The 20,093-nt window shown below is 36.5% G+C and overlaps 1 protein-coding gene across 1 annotated transcript in view; it reads right to left on the reverse strand.

The window, feature by feature from the left end:
• LOC108718520 (cadherin-10) overlaps positions 1–20,093 on the reverse strand; it is a 285,253-nt gene that overhangs the window by 209,745 nt on the left and 55,415 nt on the right. Inside the window, exon 2 of the mRNA XM_041566244.1 lies at positions 2,479–2,569. The gene's annotated coding sequence lies outside the window, so the exon portion shown is untranslated. The remainder of the gene's footprint in view (positions 1–2,478; positions 2,570–20,093) is intronic.

The raw sequence follows: 20,093 nt of genomic DNA on the forward strand, positions 1-20,093 counted from the left end.
AAAGTCCATTTTAGTGAATAATTCTAATTTTGAAGAATCTGTAATGATAAAACATTACATTTCAGAGGTCTTTGAAACCATGAATAAACTAATTTTCTCTAAAACCACAAAATGTTGTTTACTATTTATTAAAAGATCTGAGTATAAAAAGAACACACAAAAAAACACACAAAAAAAACACACTGAACAACCTGAATAGAAATCCTAAAACCTAAAAATTTTAGTTTTTCAGACAATTACTGGCAAAAAAAAATATCCAATAGGATCAACACAGCTCCCTTTGACTTCTTTGGGACCTTGCCTGCTTTTAATTGCTGAAGTTTAGTATTAGAGTTGCTAATGTATTAGAGTTCTGAGGAATCAAAATAACTTTTTTAGAGAAAAAAATTGCATTGTGAAAATAAATGTGAATGCTGGTAAAAAGGCACCTTAAGGTACACCTTAATTACTGAAAGAAACCAAATATACACTGTAATCTTTGGTCAATTTTCAATGGAAATTGAGTGGCCACACACAATTAATGACAGCAATGAGCCACAAGTAAAAAAAAAAAGCCTAAAGCTTTGTAGCAGGCCTATAGTTTCATAGGAAGCAGATAGAGAGGAATTTGATTGGTTAGCTTGTATGCATGCAAACAAGTGAATAAGCAGAAGCCAGCGGTATAATGAAGCATAAAAAATAAAACAATTTTATTTTCTTGAACAGATTATCTTCTTGTACTACCATTGTACTAATGCACAAAGATTTGAATTTTGCTCATTAAACTCTATATTAATCTAACTGTGCAAGAACATCACATACTTTTAATTTTAGATATTCATTATAGTGGTTGGTGTTTTGTTCATAGTATTAAAAAGTAAAGTTTGTTTGACAGCAGAAGTAGTTCAAAGACAATGGTTAGAACATTTTATAGAGAGCTCATTATATTCAGTGCTTTAGAAACTTGAGTGGGAATAAACTGTTCATTTGTATTGTAGTACAGCTCTCTGGAATCAAGTATATATGAGTCCATATGTAATGTGCACAAAATAGTAGAACTGCCATAATAATACAATATGTGTGTGTGTGTGTGTGTATATGTGTGTGTGTGTGTGTGTGTATATGTATGTATGTATGTATGTGTGTGTATATATGTATGTATATATATATATATATATATATATGTATATATGTATGTGTTTGTGTGTGTGTGTGTGTATATATATATATATATATATATATATATATATATATATATACACTTATAAAAAACATTTACAAGCAAAATGTCCATTTGATGATGATTTAAATTAGATAAGACACCAGCATTAAATAGTATAGGGTGTTCTCTCATTTGAATTACATACTAACCCTTTCTTGAGATGTGAAGTAAAAGCTGTTGTTGCTTTTGAAGTTAGAGATAAAACTATTTAATTTTTTAAAGCTTTAATTTATTAAAATTATTTATGTTTTGGGGCGCGGCTAATCGGACATCAGGGCAGATGCGCATTGCAGGCACTTCCGGGGCCCGACTCGAAATTCCCTTAAGTACACTAACCTCAGTGGCCTTGCGTAAATGTGAACCTGAACCATGGCCGGCGTGATTCCCCCCTGGAGCAAATGCGCAGCACCACTGAAGGGACAAAAGAAGCCCAAAGAAGGTTGCAGCGGGTGGGGGACACCTCAGACCCCGGGGGTACCCCCTTATGTGACCCTACTTCCTAGACATGGCAGCTCAGAAGGAAAAGAGAGTCACACAGTGTAGGCAGCCCTTCAAGTCTCCAACAGGCAGCACTGAGACCCGGGAAGCTGCAGGAGGGACCCCTGAGAAGCTCATCACAGTGTGAGTGGCACTAAACTTAAGGAACAAAACTAGGGGACTGCATTGCTGGCTCTACAACTCACCCAGGGCAGACCCACCACAAGTCAGACTTGCATAGTGACCCTGCCTACATCTACTGGGTCCCCCTAGATGCTTCAGACCCCCTGCTCTGGCTGAAGCTGTTCCTCTCCCTGTGACCAATCCTGGAATTTGTCCCATGGCCAGAGTGATTTTGGTGGGTTTAACTAGGGACAGACAGACACGCATAAAATCAGGGACCCCCTCTGCAGCTCCAGTCTGGCAGAATCCCTAAGATTCACACTTTAACATAAGAATAAAGAGTGGAGCTAACCGCTGATGCAGTAAGACGCTCTGCAGGGGATCACTAAAACTTGAGTTGGGGCAGCAAAACCAATGGAGGTCCACCAGCAATACCACTAACCATAACCTAGTAACAAGGAGAAAATATGGAAACTACCGTCACTGGTTAAAATTATGGCTTTCTACCCAAAATCCAGCTCACAAACAGTTGCATGCACTCCCGGCCAAGATGGCGCCGGATCGGGCAGCAGCAGCCCAACACTCACCGATGATGAAACAGAAACAACAGTACAAACATTATCTGATACCCACATGCAGCACAATGTAACTCTGCCAATTCTAAAAGATTTACTCACCTCACTCAGATTCGATATCCAGGCGGATTTCAGGAGCACTGTTGCAGAGCTACACAAGGAAGTCAAATAATTAGAGGAGCGCACAGTCCACCTGAAAAATAAAATGGCAGAACTTGTAAGCTCACACAACAAACTAATAGACTTGCACAGTGTACTAGAAAATGAGGTACAACAGCTTACTATTAAAATGCACAGACTCCCCAAAAACAGGAATGCACCCAGAGAGGTGATCCTACGGCTTAAATTTTTCCACATCAAGCAATTGATTTTAAGCACATTTCTGGACAAACAAACACTCGCAGAAAAATATGCCATACTTCAATGCTTCCCAGACCTTTCAGTCCACACTATGAAAAAAATGTAAAGAATTTGCACCAGTCACAACAAAGCTAAGAGAAGCAAAAATACCATACAGATGGCTATTCCCAGTAAAGCTGAGAGTGCAATATAAAGATACACTTTTCATTATGGACTCTCTACAACACGGAAGACAAGGCAGCCCAGCAGATCCAGCCAACTTAGAAATGCAACTATAACAGCCACACAAGACCATGTTGACCCAGGAACCAATGCTGGCATGTGAAATACAATACTACACTGGTCACATAACTCCTAGGAGGAGTAGGAAACACTCAAACCCAACTACAACATAAACTTTTACACCACCTTTAAAAATCCCTGCAAAATGCTCCTTACAGTACAGAATCCCCCCCCCCCCCCCCATACTGGCTTCATGGTACAAATGGTTCCACAGCACAATAGATCCTCAAATAATCAAACTATCTGATCCCCTGGGAAGGTTCATTATTGCTATTATACAATCACAAGACCAAATTTACACTATAGCGTCAGTGCATGCTCCAACAAAAAAACAGTCCTCTTTCTACCGAACATTCTTCAAAACTTTAGACAAAATCAAACAAGGTCAAGTAATAGGAGGAGATTTCAACTAACCTGACTGAAAAAGACTACACATATTACTCACATCCACACACAAAATACTCAAGAATAGATTACATCTTCACATAACAAACCCTACTCCAACAAGTAGAGAATTCCAAGATAGGACTGAAAATGTGGACAGAACATGCACCGGTAACAACAATTATCAGCATGGATAAAACCACACCAACTACCACACACTGGGGACTGAATGACTCACCACTCTACAACAAGGAAATATCCTAATAGTGTACCCAAACTGTTATAGAATATTTCAACCTTAACACAAATGAGGAGGTCTCAAAAGCCACATTATGGTGAGCACATAAATCAGTCATCTGAGGGCAACCCATCAAATATGCCTCCACACTCAAAAAACAAAGAGAAAAAACAAGACCAGATCTAACAAAACAACTACAAGATCTAGAAACTCAAAACAAAACCCATCCCAACAAAAAAACAGTCAACGCACTCAGGAACATAAGAAGCAAATTACACAACCTAGACTTAATCAAAATAAATTATTGCCTTCCAAGACTAAAGCAACTCACTATACAAAAGGCAATAAAGCATCCAAGCTGTTAGCAAATTTTATACAGAAAAAACAGGTCAATCAAGCAATTGATTCACATAATGAACAAAGACAACAAGAAAATAACCTACCCCAAAAGTATAGCCGACACATTTGCGGCATCTACCACTTTCACAGCATACTATTCAACATTGTACAACATAAACCAGGACCCTGGCACCATACAACCAACTAAACAGGACATATGCACCTTTCTCAATAAAGCAAACTTACCACGAATAACCCCAGAACAACTGCATATGATTATTTCCAAGCAAAATACAGAAAGCCATTAACACTACCTCTCAAGGAAAAGCGCCAGGGCCAGATGGCCTTACAACCTCCTACAACAAACAGTTCCAAACAATTCTGATTCCCCAATTGACCAATCTTTATAATTATATAAAACAAGGCTTGGGCCTCGCAGAAGAGATGATGAAGGCAACCATAACAACAATCCCCAAACCGGGCAAATCCCCAAACCAATGTTTAAATTTCGGTCCCATCTCACTACTCAATGGAGATACTAAGTTATATGCAAATACCAGGAAAATAATATCCCTCATAGAGAAAATTGCATGCCAGAGGATACCATCACTGGTACTAGCCCTCAATGCTGAGAAGGCCTTCGATAGAATACACTGTAATTATTAATTGAAGCCACCAAAATCCCAAAGATGCTAACTCCATCACTAGCACTGTTAAACCATGGGTTACAAGACTTTAACCCTGATGACAGATAATTAACACTTCACATTCTCACTTCAGTTAGGCAACTAATCCCAAGAATGTGGAAAATGACTGAAATTCCCAACAGGGAAAATTTAACTAATCTCACCTATGAAAGACTCAAAGCAACAAGCACTAAACAGCTAGCAAAAGAAACTACCAACCATCAAAAATGGCAAAAGTAACAATATAACACGTGAAATGGCTAACATTATGCCTTTATAAAAAATTAGGAAAGAGAAAGTACCTCGCCTGTATCTAACACAAATATCAAGTATAACTATAAGCCTTTATAGAAAATGTTCAGTTGCTATTTGATGAGAAGTGAGTTTTTTTTCATTAAATGCCTTAGGAAAAGATGCTGAAGACATTCTGACAAATATTACCATGTAAAGCTGAATTATATTTTGGCTGCTGGCCAAACCAGGGATGATTTTGACGCAGTTGGAAAGCTTGCATATAGTGTATTTTATGGAAAACTATCTCTGTATTGTTAAAAAGGGTGGGCATTTTTGAGTATCTTAATGCACAGAATGTGTTGATCAAATTTCGATTTTTTTTCACAAATCTAATTTTTTAAAAAAGCTCTAAAATTTGAGATTTATTGTAAAAATGACATAACCACAAACACAAAACTTTGCCATGTAAAAGTTGTCGAGGTCTAATAGAAATCAATAGGAGCTGCACGGATCCTTTTGGACAGTTTTAAACTAATTCAGACTTTTAGAGGTTTGATTTGCATTAGAATTTTCAGAAAAACTTACATTTTTAGAGGTTTTCGAGGTTTGCATAATTTTTTAGCACATTGTTCAGCATAATTTTCCATTAAAAAATCTCTAAAACCACTAAAATCCAACCTTTGAAAAATGGGCACCTACATGTCCTTAATATTTATAATGGTTGAATGCAGAGAATCTGTTGTCTTCATGAATTTTGCATTTACACCCTCATTGCACTCCTGCATGATTGTTTAAACCCATGCTCCCTCAATTACCCCCCCCCCCTCCCAGTTTCCTCCCCACAACATGTATGCTTCTCTGAAGTGTGCCTGTATGGGATCAGCTATAAATTTGAAGAGTGCAGCGGAGTTCAAAGGTTCCAACATCTGCCTGTCTTCTCATCCTCTTTTGTCATTGCCAATACGGATCTTGCCAGATCATGCACAGTAGAAGATTCAGAACATAGATTGCTTTACCAAGATCTGTGTTGCCGATCTACAGAAGAGGATCAGAAGCAGACAAAAGCTGTTGCCTTTGAACTCTGCTGCACAACTTTGCCGATTTATAGCAGGTCAGGATACGGGCACACTTCTGAGAACTATAGATGCTGCGGGGAGGAAGTTGGAGGGGGGCAAGGTTTAGTTCTCATTTTTGCTATGATTTATAAAGTTTATATAGGAGCAGTGGACAGCTCTATGTTGTAGCTCTGTCATTCCCAAATGCAGTCAGGTTAACCCAGAGGTGGCCAATAAAAAGGGCAAATAGTTGGACGTTTTCATCTTGGAAAGCAAGTTGCAGGTAAAATGTAGTCCTTGTGAAAGATGTATAATGAAGCAATATAATAAATCAGGTTAAAGTCAGTATAGGACTGGCCAGACTGGGGATCATTATGATGCAGTTGGCCAGATATTTATTGCAATATATGGATAAATAATCCTTGTTTTGTTTAAATGGGAGGGCATTTTAACTTAATGCACAAAATGTCCTAATATGGATAATGCAAGAGTTCATTATTTTCAAGTTAATAAATGCGCTTCAGTTCAGAAAAATGTATTAACATTTTACCTTGTTGTTACACTTGAGCATTTATTATGCAGCTTAAGAAACTTAAAAGTTTAGCTAGAAAAGTCTAGCACATTTTACATATTTCCCCTAATTTAATGAATAGGCATAATACGGTTTGTTCAAACAAATTGTCATTAAAAAGTAATGACAATAAATAATGTACTCAGGCGGTATGATTTATTTATAATTAGCTTGCCACTTGATCCAAATGATCTCAGTTTTTTTCTACTTAGAACTCTTATTTTACGTTGCAGTATGGTATATTTTTATTTCATTTTCAGACAGATAATTGTTAGCTTTATATTCTTTAAACTACAGAAAATACATGTAACAATAACAAATACTAACAAAAGTAAGTATTATGGAAATAACCAACAAGGCTGATCAGGATGGGCACATTTAGTATTGTGTTATTTACTTGATAAAAAAAATAGTGGGTATGATTTACTAATTATTTTCCATGTTACTATCGTATTTTAAACATGGAGAATTATTTATACCTAATATCTAAGCCTTATTTAGACTGCATTATATTTAACACAATGATCTTTCATTTCAGGGAATAACAATTCAGAGGGGGGTGTTTGGCAGATATACTGCATCTCGATGCACTGGCACAAGGTAATGGAGAGGAAGCCATAGACAAATCAGGTTAATTTACTTTAGAAAAGTTGTACCTTAGTGGACATATGATCAACATGTAAGACACTCGGTATTCTCATCACTTTCGGCGCTAGTTCAGGACACGGTATGTAGGCAACAGCATCGGTGCAAAATATTAGGCTTTATTTCAACACACACATGAATGAGGGTTACAGCGGTGGGTATACAGGGCTGGCTGACTTACGCGTTTCTTGCCGGGTCTCCCGGCACTTCCTCAGTCAGTAAAAATCACATGATTTTAGACTTATAGCTAAAGTGATTTACATCCGTGTTAGAAATACAGGTGCATTTGGATTATATGTGTAATTAACACTCTTATCTAAAGTATCGTTACTTAAAATGTACCTATTGCTCTTGTATATTATATAATATCTTAAAACAAAGAGCAATTGAAATATAAAGCATTGTGTTCATATTTTAATATAAATAATTAAATAAGTGTGATAAAACAAGTGAAAAAAAAGAGAAAAACAATTATTTGTAAATAAAAAAAGAAGAAATCTGTATTCATCCAATCCCCTTGTTCAATCAAAATATTATAATGAACTATATATTTAAAATCACTGAATGCACATAAACATGAAAATAAAAGCAAGTGTATTTCCTACGAGGGCTAATTATGTTACTATGTTGTATAAAGTTACATTTCTTTGTATACATTCATGTATCTAATCTATTTATTTTCTGTCACTTTTTTGAGAAAAAGGAAACAATTGTAACTTCTTAACTGTTATTTGTAGAGCAAGAAAATTATATTTAAAAATCTATTGTATATTTCTGATTTAATAAACCTCTTTTTATATATCAGCTTAAGTTTTTGTTCAAATTTATTCTTTTATTTTTTTATATATATATATTGGCCAAATGATAGCTAGAACAGGCAATCGACTAATTATCATACAGTAGGTCATTCGTTCAATTTCTGATTTCCATTATTTGTTTATGATAAATTTTTATATACTATTGAATTCAATGTATTGGACAGGTTATATATAAAAAAATTAAAAAATTAAACCAAATTGAGCTAATGCCATTACTGTATGAAAATAAATTATTGCAATCAAAATAGTTGCTATTATGAATTTCTCGAAGTACCTAAGAAATGAAGGGGGTTCTACACATAGTGATGTTATGTAAAAAACTGTTACATATTAACTCCATTATAATGATAGAGTCAATATGACTGTTACACAATAGTTCTGTTATGGTTATAATATTAAGGCTGATGTGATATGGAAGTTTGGTACATACAATTATCTTATGAAATACTTTATATCCCTTCTTTGTTAAGTCCTTTTGGTTTAGCAGTATTTAAAGTCAATATCCAATGAAACTCCCCCTTTGTTAATTTATCCTCTATCTCCTTTTCTCTTACCAAGTTTGATAGATTCAATTACTTGGAAAGTTACATACTGCTCCATCGCCTGATGTTTCTCTATTACATGCTCAGCTATTGCAGATGAAAAGTCCCTTCTATTTATGCAAGTTATGATCAACATGTTTCAAGACATATACAAATGATTGATACAAGAATATGTGTAACTAACTTATTTACCCTAAACCCTTGTAGGAAAGGGCTCCACACAGACTACAGTAACAACATAAAAAATATGATTGCAAATGGGACATGTATACATTATTTATTAGTTACCCTCAATGGGTTTTGCGCCCATAGGTGCTAGGAAAAAATGGTACAGATCTCCCCATTTACTGAAAGTGAAACTGAATATAAATTATCCAAAGCCACTACAGAATTAGACTCTTGTATGACTTCCAGTACATAGGGCCACATGAACTGCTAAATCTTCCAAATTTTGAAAGCAGGGATGGACTATAACACTTCCATCTCCATGTAACACTGCTGTGTATTGATATCTAGGAGCTACAATGTACAGGTATAGGATTCGTTATCTAGAAACCGTGGTATACACATAAAATCATATACTTGTCCATGCCACACTTTTCCTTCCAACTAAATTAGCTTTTAAAGGAACAGTTACATCTAATATTTTTTTTTTTTTTTTTTTAAAGGAATGACAATCTAATGTACTGTTGTTTACTATAGTTTATATAAACAAGCTGCTGTGTATCCATGGGGGCAGCCATTCATGCACAGTATACAGAATAGATAACAGATATGCTACATAGTAACTCACTGGAGCAGATTTACTAAAGGGCAAATTTTCACCATTGAACAATGCAACACACTTTGTGAAAATTTGCTACCAGTATGCTAATTCACTAAAATGCGAAGTTGCGTCTCCGCAGCAGAACGCTGGCAAAGTTTCGTACTCTTATGCTTAAGTCAATTTGAACAGGGCGGTACATATACATAGTTAGTTACATAGTTACATAGTTAACTTGGGTTGAAAAAAGACAAAGTCCATCAAGTTCAACCCCTCCAAATGAAAACCCAGCATCCATACATACACCCCTCCTATACATACATATAGGCTGTAAAGACGTCTTTATTAGTGATGTTGGTTAAAATGCTTGAAGTGACCACTTATTACAAATGTCCAAGGAAGTAAAATAAAGAATAAAGTGATCCTCTAATACCCTAGACATGAGCCACCCTAAAACAAATGTGGCATACCCCTCAAATTGGCAATCCTGATTTAATAAATGAAAAGAAGCAAGTGTTTTTTACAACTTGTATGCCTTTTCGGCATACAGGATATGCTGTCACTGACATAAGACTGAGTAGGATGTAAGGTGGTGAAGGAATAGTAAAATTCGCACTTTAGTGAATTTTTGGAGTGACAATCATTCGCCTGAGCAAAAATGCGCCAGGCGTTGGGGGCTCTTTCGCTAGCAAATTGATGTCTATACCTGTAAGTAAATTGATGATGTCCCTGCAGATGAGATTTCTAGGGAATTTTCGCTAGCAATGGCTACTTCGCCCTTTAGTTAATCTGCCCCATTGTATACTACAGAGATCAAATATCAGTTATCAGCTTTGTATACAGTGACTTTTCTCCAATTTCAGCTTTGGGATTCCCCATTGCTACATAGCAGCTTATTTAAACTTGAGGAGTGTTTTTTTAAGCAAGCACACCAGTTGTACCAGCACAAAGCAACAGTACATTGTATTGTCATTACTTTAAAATACTCAAATTTTTTTGGTGTTACTGTTCCTTTGAGTACTGGCTCATGGTAAGACATGTTTACAAAGTGTTTTTATCAGTGTGAATTAAGAAACCTTCCTGGTCTGTCTTTAAATAGCCAGTGGGTTGTAAGGGACCAACTAGAAATGAAGGAAGAGATGGGGGCAAATTCAAAATTATGGTCTTTTTCAGCCTATCACCCTTAAAAAGGTAAGTCTACAGCGTTTTTTGGGACTTAGAAAAAATGTCTAAATTTTTTTGAAGCAAGCCCTATCTACTCTATTGCACTTCCCCTGGACTGAGGTGGCGAAACCAAGTCTGGCGCAAGAGGTAAAATTCAGTAAAATGCGCATGTTAGTGAATTAGCATAGTTACATCCCTTCACCATAACGCAACTTTGCCTGGCGTAAGGGTACGAAGTAACGCTAGAGTAGGTCCACTTCATTAGCGAATTTACGCCAGCACCTGTTGGTAAATGGGCGGAGTAACAAAATAGCGTCACGCTGGCGAATGTGCACTAGCGTTAGCCACTTCGCGCTTTAGTGAATTTGCGCCTTAGAGTCAAGTGATATGAATGTTGTGTAAATCAATTTTCAAAGACCATAAGATACTACAAATCTGTAGATCCACAATAACTATTGTGCTTACTAATGAAACACAGTTGGAAGTTCATAACAGGAAGTAAAAAAATCATCTTAAATAAACAACAAAACAAAAGGAACTGGAATATAAACTTTGCAAACATAAATTACAGCTGTTAACCACTTTTCACTGTTATGAATTAGTCCTCACAACAGTGAATGTTTTTACTTACAGAAACTCACTTGCAAGGTGCAGGTTTAACAATGGCTTTTAGCAAACATAGCAACAATCCTTTTTCCCAGTGAAATGATCAGTGTCATCTGCACACTGTCTACATCAAAGGCAGGAATGCAATTTATTGTAGCAGAGAGACAAAAGTTCCACAGTTGCAATGTTTGTAACTGTACAATATGTAATGGTCAAATTCGCCCATCCCTATTCATAAATGCTTTTTGACATATATTGGGGTTGCAGTAGTGTTATTGTGAGCATATGCTAAATTCATAATCTCATTTAACTCTATGTCCTGGTGGCTTTGCTTAAGATAGTTATTCTTTTGTATATGCAGTATTTCTTTTTCTGCCTCAATCCTAATATCAGTCACATCATGGTTAAAGTCCTCTCCCTATGCAACAATATCAGATAAATAATCCTATTTTAATGACTAAGTGGAAGATAAATGTTTAAATCTATATTTCACTATTTTGTGTATTGTTTGATTACAGTATATTTGACTTCTGTTTTATCTACACCTGGTGAGTAGGTGATCTTACCATTATGGATGTCACCTCCACTGAGTACACAAAAGCTGCTTTACTTGGCAGCACACTTGCACTTTATCACAGAAGTACTCCAGTAGTTTGTAAAGGCAAAGAAAAACTTTAGCCAATGTCATGTATATAGATTAACGATATTAGTTTGGTCATGCAGATATATTGCATGCTAACACTGCCTATAGATTTCTGTTATCTGCAATAATTCCAAATCACAATCAATTGTGAGGCTCTCGGCTCATTCCCATTTAGATATGAACAGCTGTAATAATTATGACAAAACTCAACAGGCAGACGGCACTTCTGGGGTAAGGTTTATTGCGGTTACTGCTGTAAAAACCTAACGTGTTTCGGGAGTATATCCCTTAGTCATAGTCATGAGCCTATGACTAAGGGATATACTCCCGAAACGCATTAGGTTTTTACAGCAGTAACCCCCTTACCCCAGAAGTGCCGTCTGCCTGTTGAGTTTTGCCTTATCCACAGTGGGGACACTGTCGACAGAGCACCTGGATTTAAGGGAAGAACGGTGAGCTGTAGCGGCCTTTTTTTTGTTTTATTTATAGTGTAATAATTATGAGCCTTCAAATAACACTGGACTCATTTGCAAAAACCCACAGTAATGCTTAGATGCAAGTAGAACAATAAAGGCAAAGATCTTATTAGTTGTTATGGGTTATTGATAAAATACTGTAAGTCCCACTGTGTTTATTATGAGAAATAATGCACCCCTACTTTACAATATAAGAATATTAGAAATATGCATGTTCCATGACCTTTAAAGAAGCACTGGATCTGAAGCAAGGTTACTTTTGGCTTGCTATGGTCATGGAGCTATAGCAAAAAGGGAAAGATTTAAAAACATTTTGTAGGGGTTTGATTAGGCTGCAACCACAAAATTCATACAAAGACAAGACTTATCCGTTATCAATATATTTTATTGGGACATGTTGTGCTTTAAGCTAACAAAAAAAGCTAACAAAAAATGACTAAAGTGCAGAGGACCTTTTGTCTTTGTCTGTATGGTAATGGAACTTTAAGTTGACTTTAAATATTATAGTTATATTTACAAGTTGGGATGTACATTATTCTAATAATAATAGTTAATTGTGTCCATAGTTTCACTTTTAGCAGTAGTGAAAAAGCAAATCTGTCTAATTTTCTTCAGTGAGACACTGAGATTAATATTTTTATAAAGCTATACATCTACACTTTTAATGATTTACTGGCATGAAAAAAAGTGTTTTTCTGATACTTATAAAATATTTATTATTACATGTTATAAGGTATTTCCTGTGGGAAAATAGGAGCATATCATGTATAAGAAATATTCTAAATGATGAATTCTATATGGATAGCTGGCTTTTCTCTTTCAGGAAGCAGGAGAGTCCCATGCTAGTACAGGCCAACACTGACGCCATTCTGGGGTCCTGAAACTTTCCATAGTGGTACCAACAGGGATCCTAGCTTACTTTAGAAGTCAGACTATGAGTCAAGGCAAGGTACAGAAAAACTATATCCTAGTTGTGGATAGGCGAGAAGATCAGGGCATGCTGCAGGAATCAAAGTAAGTAAACAGTTAGGAGTCAAAACCCAGGCAAACATACTAAACAGGCTTGAGCAGGATCTGAGAAATCAGAAGTGAGCTTGGGCAAAGCATAATGATAAAAAACTGAATTGAAAGGGAATTTGGCACCAACAAGTGACATGAATGACAACCAATAGAATTCCCACGGATCAAAATGAAAACCCAGAGAATTATATATATCAATCAATTATACGCACTGTGATTACACACATGCCCACAGCTTTATAGTGCCATGGTGTATGCCTGCATGTTTGTCACAAAGTGTACCAGTCTGCCACCAAATCTGAAGAAAATAGAATACACAGAAATAGCAGAGAGCCTTACAGCAGGGAGTAATATCACTACTTAATATATGTGTATGGGAGAGGATCCATCATACTGTATATTACTTCATGATTCCGAAAATACATAATGTATTACAATGAAGGTTGTGTTAAGGTCAGACTCAAAACTTTATGGAGATTATTTTCAAATGCAGCAGTTAAAACCTTAGGTCAAATGCATGTTTTAAAAGCCTAATGTACTGATGAATTAAATTTTCCTGTATTAGCCAGAATATAAGAAACATTTTATTATGTGGATAAATTATGCTGGCTTGGAAGCCCAGAACAGCATGAACATGTATTTAACGTATGGGGAAAAACAAGCAATTTTTTAACGTATACTGAAAAGCAAGCAATTTCGGAGACCCTGGGTTACACCTTGTGAGTCTTTAGTCTTCCTTGTAAGTTCATTTAGTTGACATGATTAAAAGGAGATATTCATCTAAACACAGTGATAGCATCTACTATAGATTGGCTGTTCACTGCAGATGAGATTGCTTTGTAATCTGGTCTTTCAGGGTAAAACAATTTTATGGTTTAAAACTGAAGAACATTGTTATGCTTAAGATTTATATTTACTTTATTTATAAGGCTCTATAACATAGAGATATACTATCTCAAAAACAAATACAGCAGGTTTTATTTGCTTTTGCTGTTTTTCATTACATAAACGTATTCAACTTGCTGATTAACAATTGCATAGCAAACGGATAAAATACATATATTTTTTGTTTAAAAAAATTAAGCCATGGTCAGTTTCACATAAATTTTCAGTTTTCGCGTGAACAGTTTTGCAAAACTTAGCTTTGTGCGTCCAAAAATCACTTAAAAAAAGACATGCTTCAAAAAAATTACATGCACTTACGAAAAATGACAAACTTTTTGAAGTTTCTCAAATTTTTTAACAGTTTTGCTAATTTTTTAGCTAAGCAAAACATCACAAATTCTCTCATCACTACTGGTCTAAGAACTATACAAGAATGTATTTACTCTTTGCTGTCTATAGGGGAAGATGGTGCAGTGTGAAAAGTGCAATTTTTGTGACAAGGTGCCATATATTTCACACACAATACACTGTTTTTTCCAATGCATCCAATTTAATTGCACATGTTAGGATGTTGTAATTTCCTAAGCTTGACCTCAAAATTCTTATTTCTTTAGGTGCAGTATGCTGCTATTAACACAGCTGCAATTGGAACTCTTGAGACACTGCCACCTATATTATGTATTATTTTACACATGTAAATATAAGACCATGGCAAAGGCATTAAAATACACACAAGAGGATACCTGAGTAGCAGAGAGAATTTTCATTCTGGTGAAATTGTTATTTATTTTATGTTTTTAAAATAAAACAGAATAGGGTTTTATCACTTTCTGGCTTGGCTAGGATTTTTACAGTATTATATAATAGTAGCAAATAGTATTATCAAATTATATTTGGTAAATTGTCTGGGCCAGAGGCTATCCCTGTAGGCATGCTTTTAATCAGTGTTTACTTACGAACTATTTACTGTGGCGTTTATGGGATAATTAAAGGCTTTTATTAAGGTTCAGTCTTAGAAAGGTTGGTGTTGGGTTCCTTTATTTTTTCTCTAAATTATATAATTTTATATATCATAAATAAAATATATAAGATGGAGTCTGTTTCTTTTGAACTTGGCTCATAATTAGAGAGGATATCTTGTTGCCTCTTGCTGTGTGTATGAGCTGTTAACAATAGTGCTTGGTTTCCTATGTTGTGTTTTGAGCTTTCAGTTTTTTAAACATATAGCAAGTTTTAAACATTGCCTTGGATTACATTGTTATGGATTTTGTTACAGAATCATGTTTGATGTCTTTGTAATTTTTAAGTGTTTTTAAGAGTCTAGCGGATAGAAAAGCATCACTGTTGTAAACTCGACATTTAAATGCAGCGTAGATTTGCGTAGTTCACAAGAGCCATATTCTGTATCTTTTCTTTTATTGGTTCGCGACACAGCTTTCTGGCACATGCGCTGTTGGAGCTAGTCCAGGATTGGACGGGAAAAGGGACACCTTATCCATGCAATAGACTTTGCGGGGACAACGCAGAGAGGGGTTCCAATGGAAGGTAGTAGATTGGGTTCTTTTGTCTTGTTGACAGTATTCAGCAAATCTGCCATGTTTCGCATTGTGTCAATATACCATATATTTATGTGTATGTCCTTATATAGCAGGTGGAACAGCTCAGATCCCTGAAGTGAAGGATAAAAAAGGGAATTTTTAAAACGGGTTTGCGAAAAATTTATTACCAGCAAAAATGTGGAAGCTTGCAGCTAAACTGTACATGGCAAAATGTTTCACTGATCACTAGTGACAGGTGTTTTGAGTAGTACGGTTGTTTGAAATAAGACTAACTGAAGGAGGATGTTTGTTGCATGTGTAAATGATAGGCATGTGTGGCCCCATATGATATAGTGTTGGGCTCCCCATGGTTCATATAGGTAGCAAAATGCTATTATTATTGTTGTTATTATTATATCAAGTATTTATAAAGCAGCAATATGTTCTGCTAAACTGCAAGAGAAGGGTGTATACAATTCAACATACAGGAGATGATTTATTAACTTTTTTTTCAGAAGTGGTACATCTATGAGCTGCTGTGTATAGCTCGTAAAACAATTACAAAGTTGCAAATGGTTTCATATGTGAATTACTCTTTAGCTGAGCACTAATACCCCATAGGAAATTAAGGTGTTTACATTCACATGAACTGACACATTAATATTGTTTGATAAATGTGTCAATTTTCTAAAAACTTTCCAGACTCTCAGGAAAGTTTTGATGAATCTAAAAAAAGATGCTGGGAATTCTGCAGGCTGCTGTGCCATAAATCTGCTCACAGATTACATACAGGGGCGTGACTACCAGTGGAGCAGGGGGTGCAACTGGGCCAGGGCCTCCACCCCCGCAGTGCCCCCCCGGTAGATTGCGCGCGCTGCAGCCTGGATTCGGCTGCAGCCACAGAGAAAAATCACACGGACGAGGGTGGGGGCGGGCCCGACTGCATGGCCCACACCAGGGCCCGCCCCCACCTAGTTCCATTACTGATTACATACAAATATAGACTCATATAGGAGAATATAATATGGGAAAGTTCAGAAAAAAAAGGACAGGTGCAGATAGCCTAGCACTACTTACAGAAGAACTTCAGAATATGCTTAAAGGGGTGGCTCACCTTCAGGTAAACTTTTAGTATACTTTAGAATTGTGTATATATATATATATATATATAATTACTCCTTATAATATATTATTATTATAATAATTACTCCTTATAAAGCATAGAATCAGTGCATCTTGAAGCAATATATATAGCAATACAGTAAAATCATATGTAAGTGTACCGGTATAGTAAATTGTGTGTTCTTTACACCACTATTGAGCTCCACTCCCAATAAATGTGCCCCGGATGAGACCTGTAATCTTAGGGAGTGAGCCATTGCAATGGTGTAGTGCAACTGTAACTGTATTCAGGGTATAATAATTGGGCGCCAGTGGTTCTTATAACTTAAACATGAACTGATTTGTTGAACATACACAATCCTCAGTGGAGTATACAATAGAGCATGACAGGATTTGGCATCACATTGAATAGGCAATACTCACAGCGCCATATGGTCCGTATTAGTCCCCACAGGCAAGAGGACGTGCTCAGCAGCAATAAAGGTACACCCAGCTTTCAGCCTTTTCCCTAAGTGGAACCTGAGGGGAATCTATCTACCCTGTTCCTATACACTTATTCCCTACTTCTGGGCTATTAGTACCCGGGATCTTAATCCCTCTGACTCTCCTCGTCGGAGCCTTGACCTGCTCAGCTAAATAACCTGTCTATCTGTCACTCCTAGAGTGACCTATAATGGTGAGTAGCCTATTCTTACTAGACCTGACCTGTCTAGGTTCCACAGAGCTCTGCCTGCCTGTTCAGGTCAGAGCTAACACAAAATGGCCACTGAAAGCATGGCTTCAGAGCCTTTTATATCCTAGCACAGTGCCATCTGCTGGTCACTGTGAAAAGCAGCAAGGGGCATAGCTTAGAGCAGGAAGAGCAAACAGTACCCCTCCCAACTGTATTTTAGGACCCAGTTAGGTGTCCATAACATTGAGGGACTGCCTGCACATAATACTAGGGGTGGCTATTTTACACATCCCTACATAAGAATAGTGGATGGGGCTGTAAAGCTACAAGAGTAACCATAACATTTTATGGTGAGGTCTGCTAAAAAGGCACCAAAAAGCCTTCACCTGAAGTACATAAACATTGCTATAGACAAAGTAGAAAGTATACTCAAATGGACAAACACTGTCACACACTCACTGGTGTGAGCTAGATAAAACACAAAAACAAACTGTTCTTCTTGTAGGACGGTAAAGGTTTTGCTAATCTTTAGGCCCTTTAGGCCCCTGGGCATAATTTAGTCAGCTAGATTGGATCCTTCCTTATGGAAGGGAAGCTTTTTCCTTTGTGAAAGTACTCTGCTGGCAGTTCAGTTACTGGCTGGTAGATGTCACTATTCTATTTTTTAAAAGGAAAAGATCCCATGCCCAGTCTCTTTTGGTCTGCACACTTCCTGGAGAAAGTCGTTTGGTGCTTCATAGGGCCTGGTACAAAGTAAGGTGAAGTAAGTGCAAGGCCAGTTATGTTATAGTCACTCTAGGAATGAAAGACAGGATCTGGAGTTCTTTAGAGAGCAGCCAGAGACTCCTACAAGGAGACAAGGAGGGTTAATACCTTGCAGTGACAAGGCTGCCAGGTTAGAGACTCAAGTGGTTAGGCTCAGGGATATCGATATGCTTGGAGTGTTGGACCCCTGTGAGATTTTATTTTCGTGGGGATTGTGCACCAAAGGCAGGCAATGCTACCTCTGGGGTGCTGTGAACACTCATCCTGAAAGTTGTGAGTATTCACTGGATGATTATTTGTGGGAAGCACTTACAGATAATTTGTGTGACTTCAAACGGCACCTATCAAACAGAGACTGTAAAGAGATCTATATTCTGCATGTGATTTAAAGTTACAGTGTTCTGCACATAAACCTTTCAACTTTATCCCTGTGTGTGATTGTGGATCAAAGAAGTTCCAGGGAAGGGTTATTACAGTCAAATCTATCCTTGCCACATGCAAGAAAATCAGTGCTAGATGTCTTGCAGTAGCAGAAAAGGGCTACATATGTCTGTACATAGTGAGCAAACACTGATTAATTTGGTCACATGGTTAAACCATATTATGAACTACTGTTGGTATTTTAGCTTATATTTTGTCTTTTGTTATTTGAAATATTATTTCTCTGTACTAATAACACATCATGGTGTGAAAGGTTTGTGTTCTCACTACAAGTACAAGATAATGAATTTCTGGACTTTAGCTCAGACATTTGAGACCTGCCAATAACGCCGTTTCATGGATGGATGTGAAAGCTCTAAAGAGTATGTAAATGTATCCTGCAAAATGTTTCTAAACTACAGTGACCATTTTATGTAAAATGTAATGAGTGTAGAAAGGATGTTCTCTACATAAATATATTTTAATATATAAATGAATGCAGTTTCTGTGTTCTGACTTGTTCATTGGGACTTTGTTCATTATCTGTTTATTAAGCCTAGAGGGTGTAACTGTTAATTAGGTTGAATTTTGGCACAATTATTTTTTTTTTTATGTAATTATATAGCTCCAACATTTTCTTATGTACTTTACAGAGATTATGAATCATTCACATTAGTCTCTGTTGCCGTGGAATTAACAATCTAATGTCCCTATCACATACACACACACACACACACACACACACTATGGTCCCTTTTCTTACAAATGGATTAACCTGCCTATATATTTTTGGCATGTGAGAGGAAATCAATGCTAGCACAGGGAGAACATGCAAATTCCTTGCAGATAGTACCCTGGCCGGAATCAAACCTAGGTCCCCAGTGCTGAAATTAATACAGAGGATGACATTTCTCAATTTGTAATGATTTTTTTTATTCAGTCAGCAATGACAACCTTTTTTATATTTTGTAGATTTACTGTAGTGAGCTCTAACTTTGCACTTTAATAATTTTGCCCCAAGCGTGTGTTTTCAGTCCTGTAGTTCTAATGCAGAGTTTTTAGTTTGCCATAAAGTAAGACATGCCTGTATTTCTGCCAGAATGGAATCAATATATTCACAAAAATAAAACTTCCCCCTTGTGAGCACAAGCATCTATACATTTTCAGGATTAAAACAGTAGCTTACAAAACATTTTATATTGTTTTCAGGCACAAGTAAAATCTTTACAAACCACTTTTATATATTGCTAATCAGTTAAGTTCAGATCCAGTTTAAATCAATCATAATTCAACTAGATTATTATTTATGTTTTAGGTTTAGACCATTTAAAATAGCTTATTTCCTGGTTGGTAGTGTGGGCACTGATAGATGATTAAGCCCACTGATTTTTGGTGCTAAGAGCTTGCTATAAACCCAGTATAGTCTAGCAAGCTGCCAAAAGTGGAGAAACAAATCAAGTACTCTTGTCCCTTTAGAAATACTCAATT

Source organism: Xenopus laevis, chromosome 6L, assembly GCF_017654675.1.
Source record: "Xenopus laevis strain J_2021 chromosome 6L, Xenopus_laevis_v10.1, whole genome shotgun sequence".
NCBI classification, from domain to species: Eukaryota; Metazoa; Chordata; class Amphibia; order Anura; family Pipidae; genus Xenopus; species Xenopus laevis.